Source organism: Acartia tonsa, chromosome 2 (genome assembly GCF_053477335.1).
Source record: "Acartia tonsa isolate MP-2025a chromosome 2, ASM5347733v1, whole genome shotgun sequence".
Lineage (NCBI taxonomy): Eukaryota > Metazoa > Arthropoda > Copepoda > Calanoida > Acartiidae > Acartia > Acartia tonsa.
Genome location: NC_137261.1, coordinates 17534627 through 17546743, shown reverse-complemented (window position 1 = coordinate 17546743; position 12117 = coordinate 17534627). Strand labels below are relative to the sequence as shown.

Sequence of the window (12117 nt, the reverse complement as noted above, 5' to 3'; positions counted from 1 at the left end):
AAAAAGCAGAATATAAATGTAGAAGTCGAAAAAAAAGTCTTTAAATTTGTTGCAAAACTGCTTAAATACAGGATACTGTTAAAAGACATACATTCTGATAAAGATTACAGAGTTGCTATGTTTCCCAAAATACTTTACTTTTATAGGAATCATTATGAAAAGTTTTTAACCGATAGGACAATTCTAATATGTCTAAATTTAAAAAAGCTAACTGTTCCGACTCTAATTATGGAAAAGCTTCGCTTTTAAAAATAACAGTTTTAAAATAATAAAAAACATTCTATATATAATTTATTGAAAAACATGATTATATTTACAAGTTTTATATATGTAGTTCATGCCTTTATTATAATAATATGTATACATTTAATTGAAAAAAATATCAATTTTTAGGAAAAAAATTATTTTTGTAAATGCTTTTGAGTTTTTGTTTTATGATTGTTATTTTGTACATTATCTTTACAATGTTAAGAAACTTTTTCAGCCGAATTTTCTTTTTATTTTTGCCTTCTTATACTTCATAATAACTTTCCTGAAATGAAATAAAATATTGCTGCAATAAAATATCTAATAAAATTTTGAAGAAAACATAATAAACAAGCATGGCAACATCCATAAGTAGTGAAACTCGTATTTTTTATAATAAAAGTAACGAATCTGTGTAACTGTCTGTACCGAAGAATCTAGCTAACCGCTGAACCGATATGGTTCTCCTTTACAGTGTAGCTTCTCATAGATCCTGGGATAGTTTACACCTGTTTTAGGGGTAGGATACAACCAATCTCCCTTGAGAAATAGCCCCAAGAAAAAAGAACCCCCCCATATTTTTTTTTTTTTTTTTTTGGCGGACAGAGCAAGTTATAAATATAAAGTATGTATAATCTCTATGCGAATTTTTACAGAATGGCCCAAATCAAATTAATTTCCTCTGGTTTAAAACAAGTTGTGTCTTAAGAAAGAAATTGGTCCTACAATTTTTCATTTTCATATTTTAATGTCTATTTGTCTATAATGTCTATAAAACAATGCGATTTTAAGTAGCCGAGAAAAGCAACTTACTTCATAGTTTTTTTTTAAATTATAAAGCTATTTCGCTACTAAGGACAGAAAATTTTAAGAAAAAAAAACCAGAATACTAACATAGAGAATGCTCAAATACAAAAAGATACCAAAGTACAAGAATTTAAAATTATTTTTAACTTTTATACGCAGTTCTATTAACAAAACATTCAACTTTTTACGTTTTAAAGAACATAAATTGAGTTAAAAATAAAATACGCATTTTATGGTGCAGATTTTTCTTTTAAGTTTCAAAAACTGCATAAATACAAATGCATATTTTTTAAAGTTAATATATAACATTTTTTCTGGAAAAATGTAGCTATTATACGACTTATGTAGCAAAGATAATGAAAAATTCTTATCATTATTTGGGGCTATCCACGCCACTTTGAACATCCTCTGCGTTTTGAATTGCAGTGTAATCGCCCAGAGTTAAGTAAGATAACAGCCAACTCTTTGATTGCATGACCTTTGACTAGAAGTCCTAACTGTTCAGGTTAATGAGTTGCGCCTGTTTTGGGCCAAGGTATTCCCCTAACTATTTATGTCTCGCACCTAAAATAGCAGCAGTGGTGACCATTTTTAACGCCTTTAGTTATGAAAACGCCAAAGACGCGTGTTGATATGTAGAGAATATTACCTTATTTTGTTCATTTTTGACTTCATAACCCGCCTCTTTTCTTTTAAGGTATTGTTCTTGCATAAGCTCCGCCCCCTCGGGGTTACAACAACATCGGAATGCACAGCTCAGGCTGAAAAAGAATTTTTTAATAAAAAAATTTCTTTGTATTTTCATTATGGTAGGATCTTTTAGTATGTACGTATAAAGGGTATATAGGGTCTTTAATTAATGAAAAAGTTTACAATGCCGAGCAAATCAATATACAAGCTTGTCCAGTATGGCTTCAAAACCAATTAATATCTGCTGGATTCTAACCGGTTCGCAGCCATACTAAAAAATCATGTACAGCATAGAATTACAGATAATTTTCCACGAATATTAAAATAAAAATCATAAAATTTATACAATTTTTGTTCGCCTGGATCTGCGATCTCACAAGGCTAAAAAAAGGTTTTATTTTTATAATTTTTAATTTTAATATCCGCGGAAATCTGTCTATAATATAGTGCAATAAATTACTATTCTTATTAGAGGTGTAGATATCGAGATAATTCTTTATAATCTTCTCATTATCTTTAGATTATATATAGGGAAACTTTGATATTGTTAGTTCAGTGGCGTGCACAGTGATGCTCTAGTGGGGTATGTGCCTTTGTAGGGGAGGGGATTATCTTTTCCTGCAAAGTCCCTATGTTTTTTTGGGGATAATCCCCAATGATGATACACAAAATTACACCTCTTGTAGAATACAATTAGTGGTTGAAACGTTTGGACACTCAACTTAATGAACCGACCAATCAAAATTTTTAAAAAGTCTTCTAAGTTGTTAAGCAAACAAATGAGAAAACGTTATAATAAAACATTGGGGACTCGTGTAATAATCAGCAAAATGTCCCCTTCCTCCCCGGCACCAAACCATTTTAAAACAAAATCTAAGTATATTTTTTCAATTGTTTTAAAGGGTTGATTAAAATAAAGTTTCCCAAAAAGCAAAATGAAAATATTATGCTGTTTCAGAAAATACATTTCCGAAATGGCTTCGAAATCGATTAATCAGGTGTATAAGAACCGGTTCTCGGCCACGCTAAAACTAAAAACCGGCTCTAAGCCATACTGAAAAGTCATATATCGTATCGTATTATATAAAATGTAAAATCATCATTTTACATTTCCATGAAAAACCTGTCTATAATACGATGCGATACATAACTAATACTAAGAAAAGTGTCAATTTTACTATAGGGAAAATTAAATATATAAAAAGTTGTATGTGAGAGAAAGATTGCTGAACAATCAATATTTCATCCTGCAAAATGCGTCGTGTTCAAATAGAGACAAATATATAGAGTAGTTATTTATAGTATCGTATTATAGACAGCTTTCCGCAGATATTGAAATGAAAAATTATCAAAACCAAACCCCAGTGGCTGAAGGGCTAACAAAACTGGAATTTAATATTATTATTCTTAATGTACTATTTGTAGAAAACTTTCTAAAATACGATACGGTACATTATTTTCCAATATGGCTGGGAACCGGTTCTAATCCAGCGGATATTAATCAGTTACGAAGCCATAATAATTCATTCAACAAATATCTTAAGTATAATAGAAGATTAGTAATTAGTAATTCCTCTGTATTATTGTTAGAAACTTTTATTGAATACTTGACCCTGTGATTCTCGTTTATTTGAATCAGCGAAATTTTTTTTTGATATTCCAAGTTGGTAAAATATCACGGATAAAATTGAAGATAAATTGATGATAACATCGAATATTTTGAAATAACTTTTGGTCGAGATGTACTTCAAAATCATTTTTTTTATCTGTGTCAAATTTTGTGTCAAAAACGTAAAAAAGGACTTACTGGTAATATCATTTTATATTATACCTTAAAGTTACAGGAATCTTCATGCAAGTTTTGAAATTAATAGGATGATTCTATCGTGCCTTTTAGACCATTATTCGCCTTTTAAATTTCGTTCTATTACATTTTTAAATACTTGTGTATGAGCCACAAGCGGCTGTTAGTTGTTGCCCTCGATATTTTTTTCTTTCTTGAGAGTGAGACCATGTAAAGGGATATAGGACGATCCTCTTTTGATAGCCTTAATCCCGCCATGGACATATACTAAACTACAGAAAGACATCCTGTTACTCTAGTATGCATGATAGTTTAAACAAGGATGACAACATCCATAAAAGCGAAGCACTGAAACGGGAGGACAAACGGACATTAACACTTGTATAGTGTCAGAACTGATTAAACATAATATAAATGTATAAGAGTCAAAGCAAAATTGTAAGTAAATTTGTTGAAAAACTGCTTGATACAGGATAATGTTTATGGACATGCTTACATTTTTCATAGAGTTGCTTCGCTTATTACATTATACTTTATTGTCCCAAGAATCAATATACTAAAAATCAGATCAATCCGATGATAAGATCACATAAAATTTGAAATCAATAGGACAATTCTAACATGCCTAAATTAACGAAAAAAGCTATCCGTTACGGACATACGGACCGACCCTAATTATAGAAAAGCTTCGCTTTTAAAAAAGGAATGTTTGAAACATGTGACAGACATTTTTATATTTTCTTCTTACATAAACATTTTTAAATTATTTGGTTCAATGAAAAATCTTGAGCTTCACTGGCCACTTTCAATCTATTTTCATGGATCTAAAGGGATAAGACAATGGCCGATATATTGATGTACAATGAACATCCCCTATAATGATACTCAAATTAACCCTTTTGTAGATTAAAACTAGTAGTTGGAACGTTTAAAAACTCAACTTAATAAACCAACCAATAAAAAGTCACTTAATTTCCCAAAGTTGTTAAGCCAACGAATAAGAAAACGATATTTAAAAGTTTGGAGACTAGTGTAATAAACAGCCCATTGTCCCCTCACTCTCTGATCTATTTCTAATGCAAAGATACCTCGCAAGTAGTACTTCGACCGTCATGTAATTATTATAGTATAGAAAAACATATTTTTATAGTACCATTGAACAGAAGAAAGCAAAATATAGGTATAAAAACCATGTTTTATAACTATCCTTATTCTAATATACAATCTGGTTTCGCTACTATTTAAATGTTTGTTCTTGTATATCAAGAAATCTAACAAGGCTCGGCAGCCGCACGTCACCCGCATGTAAGCCTTAGGAAAGACAATCTTTCAAAATAAATATAAATCAGCCTGGCGTCTAAACGTGTCCAAAATATAGCAATTTTCTTTCAAACATAAAAAAATGACATCCTAATGGGTTTTAATTTGAGACTGACGCGCGGCTGTCGAGCCCTAAAATCCTACCATTCTATTAAATTTAAATTGAAAGGCTGAAAAACTTATTTTATATCCATGACATGATTTTTTAGAATTGTTTTCTATTTATAAATATCCTATTATAATAGTAGTAAGTTTTTATCTGTAGTGAAGGATCTCACTAACCGCTAAACAGAAATGGGGTTTATTTACAGTGTAGGGAAAGTTTATAACTTTTTGGGGAAAGTATGTGATTGTCCATCTTCCCAAGAGAAATCGCTACTAGAAAAAAACAGCCCCCCTCCCCTCCCCCCCTTACAAAAATAAAATACACCCACCAAAGATAGATATTTTTAAAGATTGTTTCTCTTACTGCGTCTAGAATGTAAGTTAGTCGTTATTGGAACAATGGTAATTTTCCTCTTGATTGAGTCTTAGACAACCTTTGGTAACTTGTGTTTAGTCCCCCTGAAAAATGGGGATAGATGTCACCGCTTTTGGCCTACCTATTCCATTGACTTCATAGTAGAGGGAAAGAGAAAGGAAATGGGGAAAGAAACCCTCTAGAAAAGAGATAGGGTATAAGGTATTTACTGACGTCTATAGAATAGGTAGACCAAAAGCAGTGACATCTATCCTCATTTTGCTGGGGCACTATAGACAGCTACCAACCTTTTACTATAGTATATAGAACTACTTAACCACGTGCCTTTTCATTATCTATGCTTCAATTGATTCTGTATAAATTGATACGATGCACATGTATCCATAAAATAAAGGAATAAATAAACCTACCAAAGCTTCTAAAGGGGCATTTCGTCGTATATTCACAGTAGCTTTTCTATTATTTCTCACGGGGCCAATTGCCTAACCCTGCGGGGCAATCACCTAACTTTACTTAACCTGACCTAACCTATTAAAAGCTACTGTGAAAATATGACTAGGGACTATACCTAAAGTTCCTAGTGGAACAAATAACCCTCTTCAGATGAAAGTAAGAGACTATCCCTGCCTCCAAGATGCAACCACAAGAGTACGTAAAAACTTTCAATTACTTTTCTTGTTATTTGTTATTATAGAAAAAAAAGTTTTAAACAATCGCGTAAAACAATATACAAACAAAATAACATTCATTCCATAAATTATCGTCTTTATAAAAATAGTAGGATGTGTGTTTTTCCCTATTCTTTAGGTGTGCTGAAGCTATTCCTGTTCAGGGAGGGAGGAAACATTGGGATTTTATTACACCATTCCCTAAAATTTTATATTTACGTTTTCTTATTGGTTGTCCTAATAACTTTGGAAACCTTTATTGAATTGTGATTGGTTGATTCATTAAATTAAGTGTCCTAACATTCAACCACTACTTGTAATCTACAGAAGGGGTAAAAATTTCTATTTTTCTTATTCATTTAAAAATTTTGAATATAGGCCAATTCTCAAATAAGAAACAACCATTGTTTAGCCAAACAAATGACATATGAATTATACTAATTACAACAGATTATATAAAATGTGATAGAAAAAAATATATTTTATTCATATTCAAGAAATAAAAAACATAACTTTGTGACACTTAGACTACAACAAAGCATTTGATGACTACTGAAAAATTACTTACTCTACACTTACAAGGATCTAAAGGGATAAGACAATGGCCTATAAATTATTATGTTTTTCCAATGATGATACACAATATTACCCCTTCTGTAGATTAAGATTAGTGGTTGAGACGTTACCACATTCAGCATAATGAACCAACTAATCAAATTTCAATAAAAGTTCCTAAAGTTGTTTAGCCAACGTATAAGAAACCGTTATTATAAAACTTTTGGGACTAGTGTTCCATCCTGTTAAACTTATATTTTTCCATCTGAAAAAAAACCTTTGACTAATACACATACAGCCTCTTGTATTAAAGTAAGAACTACACTATTGTAATTGTATTAAGTAAGTTTTGAAAATCGGACCAGAAACATAAAAAAACATTGTCATAAACCTGCTAAAAAGTAGTCCGACCAAAATGGGTGTTTTTATAGTTGATTATGCTCCTTAATGATGTGAATGTTGTCAAAAAGTTTCAGCCTTCTATCTTTTATAAGAGCCGAGAAAATAGCGTCACGAACTGACGGGCAGCCAGACTAACATTTGGAATTATAGAGTAGCTTCTCTACTAATAAAAATGTAACTCACCTTGAATGACAAATAAAGACTAAAGTGATGGCTATCAGAACTGTTAGAGATATAGGCAGCAGAAACAACAATACTGATGTTACTAAATAGATAGATAGATATATAGATAGTTAGATAGATAGATAGACAGTTAGTTAGATAGATAGATAGATAGTTAGAGATATAGGCAGCAGAAACAACAATACTGATGTTACTAAATAGATAGATAGATAGATAGATAGATAGATAGATAGATAGATAGATAGATAGATAGATAGATAGATAGATAGATAGATAGATAGATAGATTGATAGATAGATAGTTAGTTAGATAGATATAAATATATATAGATAGATAGTTAAAGATATAGGCATCAGAAACAACAATACTGATGTTACTTAATAGATAGAAAGATAATAGATAGATATATAGTTACAAAGATAGAGATATAGGCAGCAGAAACAATAACACTGATGTTACTATATAGATAGTTAGATACATAGTTATTTTCTGTTAGGAAATTTTACAATTTTACTCATTTCTGTAAAATTCGAAACTACACCTCTCATACATTACAATATGCATCATAAAAAAAGTCTTTTTTTAATTTAAAAAAAATAGAAATTGACTTTAGAATTAAAAGCCAAAATAAGTTGAACATTGTAAAGGTTCTTGTAAAGTTTAATAGTTATCTATCGCATCGCATTATAGACAGCTTTGAGAGTCCCGAGGGGCCGAAGTCCCGGGCTAACAAAACTGATTTAATATTCGTGAAAAAATGTAATTCAATGCTATACATGATCGATTTTTCATTATTACTGAGAACCGGTTCTAATCCAGCGGATATTTATCGGTTTTGAAGCCAAAAACAGAAATAGAAAATGACTTGCTCTATAATCGACCGAATGCGTCCTTGGAACTGCATTCTTTTAACTGCGCTATAAAGTTTACTGTAAATGTATGAAGTAGTAACTGGGGCTTGTAGTAAAGTAACCTTGCATATTTAATTAAATCATTATTACTGTGGCTTGTAGTAAAGTAATCTTAAATATTTAATTAAATCAGATGATGGGCTTGTAGTAAAGTAACCTTGAATATTTAATAAAATCAGATGTTGAGCTTGTAGTAAAGTAACCTTGAATATTTAGTTAAATCAGATGTTGGATTCTAAATGTTCAATTATATTTACACAAATATCCCTTTTTTCTGTCAGTGGATGTAAAAGAAACCTATCATCCACCCAATTTTAGCAGGAAAATTTAATTTCTTTACAAAATTAAGGAATGTATATTGTATGTGTGATCTAATTGATAAGACAATGACCTATAAATTGTTGTTCATCCCCAAAGATACACAAAATTTAAAATAGATTTAAATTAGTGGTTTAAACGTTTAAAAAGTCAACTTTAAGGATCAACCAATCAAATTCACCCAATAAAAAAGCGTTACTGTAAAACTTTACTCTCTCTCTCTCTGGTATAAATATGTGATCTAATAGTAAAATAAGGGATTTCACCATATAAACAAATCTCTGTATAAACATTGGTTTTCCTCATTACTTTCCAAATTTACAGTTTTTAAGTGTTTTTTCCCGAAGTTGAAATTTAATTAGAGAGAGGAAGGACAATAGGTTGTTTATTACACTAGTTCCCAAAGTTTCTTATAAAATTAGGAACGAACCTAGTAAATGCTAACAAGCTTTGCTTTTTAGCATTAAGTAAAGGAGAAATAAAGTTTATTGAATGTACATTTTGTATTAATTTTGTATTTAAAAGTAAGTTTGTTTTAAGTTTGATTAAGAAAATCATTTATAATAATGAATATTTCTTCTTAACAGCTAGGCTAAAAATAGCTAATTAGATAAATGTATGAAATGGCCATAATGAGGAACAGTTTGACTTAATAAGCGCATTTGACTAAAATATGGACTCCTAGGACCATAAAGCATAATGTCATACAACTCTACAATCAAGTTTTAAAGGTAAATTTAAACTTCCAATTTTGAAATTGAAGCTCTTTATAGTGCCATAGTATACATCTTAATTGACCAATGTTAGGCCAGTATGACGTCATTATAGGCATTTTATTAATAGGCATGTTAAAAAGCTTCATCAAAATTTATCATTAGATCTGTTAATTAAACTAGGAAGATAAAAAATCTTGGAAACCAAAAAATAGCAGTTTTTGAAGGAAATTCCCAAGGACTCATCTATAAAGTTAGTTTTAATGTAAACTTTAAAACGAGGAAAGTTAAGCTCTCATCTCCTTGATTAACATTTCTATACGATTTTGATACAGGGAGGGAGGGGACATTGAGCTGGTTATTTTACTAGTTCCCCAAAGTCTTATATGTTGGCTTAACAACTTTGGACACTATTATTTGAATTTAAGTCCCCACGTTTCAACCACTGATTTTAAACTACAAAAGGTGAATTTTGTGTATCATCATTGGGGTTGAACATCATTTTATCAGACATTGTTTTATACTTTAGATCTCTGTTCTGATTTTCTAAGTATATATCATTATCTATCTATCTATCTTACCTAGCATGGATATTTATCTATCTATCTATCTACTTTACCTAGCATGGGCATCTATTTATCTATCTATCATACCTAGCATACACATCTATCTAACTATCTATCTTACCTAGCATAGACATCTATCTATCTACCTTACCTAGCATGGACATCTATCTATCTATATTACCTAGTATGGACATTTATCTATCTATCTATCTATCTATATATCTATCTATCTATCTTACCTAGCATGGACATATCCAACGCCTCCATAAGGAAACAATTATCTTTACATTTCAAATATATCTAAAATTAGAAACAATATTCGAATTAAAATATAATATAATTGGAAGCGATACTCTTTGATTGCAAGACCTTTGTAAGGAAGTCCTAGTTGCGCCTCTATTAAGGCCAAGGTATTCCCACTATTAATAAGTACCATTTTAAAGTCTCTAGTATGACGCAGTGTGATCCAGTCTCGAACCCGACATCTCACCGACAGTAAGCAGGCTCGTTAATTGCATGGGTCGTCAAATATAATTGCAAGGCTTCAAATTGGGACTTTACGTCCGGTCCTAAGGTATTAAGTTACACGAACTACATTCAAACTTATAGAATAGCTATGTTCCTATCAATGATAATGTTCTTGTATATTATTAGCTTTGACTTAAATATGTTTATTAAACTTTTGTATTTTCCATTCCGGCAAGGAATCATGATTATTCTGTTTAACCCATCCTAATATTCAAATTAGTATTCTTTGCCTCTAAATAAACTTGTATAGAGACTATGTGTGATTGAGGATTGAAGTGAAGCTTTTCTACAACTTATACATTAGTGAATCCGTCCGTCGTGTCCGCTGCTCACGCTTCGTACGCTAAATAAGCAACCCATCCTTGTTTCCATAAGGTAAATGAAAGCTAAATGTTGCAAGGAGGGAGGGGATATTGGGCTGTTTATTACACTTGTCCCCAAAGTCTAAATGAAGTTTTCTTATTCGTTGGCTTAACAACCTTGGGATTTTTATTGCATTTTGATTGGTTGGTTCAGGTAGTTGAGTGCCCAAACGTTTCAACCACTAATTGTAATCTACAGAAGGGTAATTGTGTGTATCACCATTGGGGATGTACATCAATTAATCGATCATTATCTTATCCCTTTAGATCCCTGTAAATGTTGTATGTATGTAAATGTTCTCTTACCAGGGATCTAAAGGGATAAGACAATTGCCGATAAATTGATGTATATCTCCAATGATGATCCTCTTATGTAAATACAATGAGTGGTGAAACGTTTGGATACTAAACTTAATAAACCAAAAAGTCAAATTCAATGAAAGTCTCCAAAGTTGTTAAGCCAACGAATAAGAAAACGTTATTATAAAACTTTGGGGACTAGTGTAATAAAAAGCCCATTGTCCCCTTCCGTCCTGAATTGTATCTCTTACACTTTTGTTATGTTAATTGTGTATTGTATAAATTGTCTAAATTACCACCACTTTGCCACCACTAATTGCTCTCTTAACATTTTCATTTAACATTTATTGTTGCATTATATTACAACTAGTTGCTGCGCCCCTAGCCTCTAGGGGCGCAAGATTTTCAGGAAAATAGCCTAAACCAACCCAATACATATATAAACCTACCCTAAAAAGAATTACCCAATCGGATCAGTCATTTCCGAGATCTTTAGCTACAGACAAAAAAAATACCTTACTACTTTATATTATAGGATTAACGGGATACGCCTCTAGCATCTAGAGGCTAAAAAAATAGCTTAACACTATCCCTAGACTTTAATCTAAAATTTGAATAGCCTAAAATATAACAGGATCAATGTGAAGGTTTTCTGAAATAGAGAACCCAATTAGTTGAGTAGTTAATGAGATCTCAAGCTTCAGACAAAAAAAAACCTTTTTATATAGGTCCATTTTTTGCTTTGTAGGGGGGAAGGTATTTTTCTCACCCAAAACCTTCCCTGGACATTAGATCTTTTCATGAAAATACCCATTCTCGAATTTCATTCTTCTGCTAACCTAAAAAGTTACTTTGGGGGCATAGAAATACATGTACAAAATTTCAGCTCTTTATCTCTACTGGCGACCTAGCGCCAGGCATGTAAAATATCAACAGATAACGGTAGCACGGCGGTTTTAACAATATCTCAGTAATGTGCAGGTTTTAAGCTCTTCTGCATATTTCAATTTAAACACATAAGGCCAAAGATATTATATCCAAAAAATCTTTTGTCAAAGTCTACTCTACACCTAGCGCCAGTCAGTTTTCTAAAATCATGCATTTTATACCTGTGAAAAATGAAATCGCCAGCGCTAGGTGTACAGTAGACTTTGACAAAAGATTTTTGGGATATCATATCTTAGGCCTTATGTGTTTAAGTTGAAATATGCAGAACACCTAAATTCACCTTCCAAGCCATTCTCTATGCATTTTAAATTTTTT

At 31.4% G+C, this 12117-nt stretch overlaps 1 long non-coding RNA gene across 1 annotated transcript; it reads right to left on the bottom strand.

The window, feature by feature from the left end:
• Positions 1 to 278: 278 nt before the first annotated feature.
• Positions 279 to 9994, bottom strand: LOC145312731 (uncharacterized). Its single transcript, XR_013877094.1, has 4 exons — positions 9904 to 9994; positions 7157 to 7238; positions 1703 to 1814; positions 279 to 532 (listed from the first exon to the last, which is right to left on the bottom strand). It is a non-coding gene; the product is annotated as an uncharacterized LOC145312731 (long non-coding RNA).
• Between the last annotated feature and the right edge of the window lie 2123 nt (positions 9995 to 12117).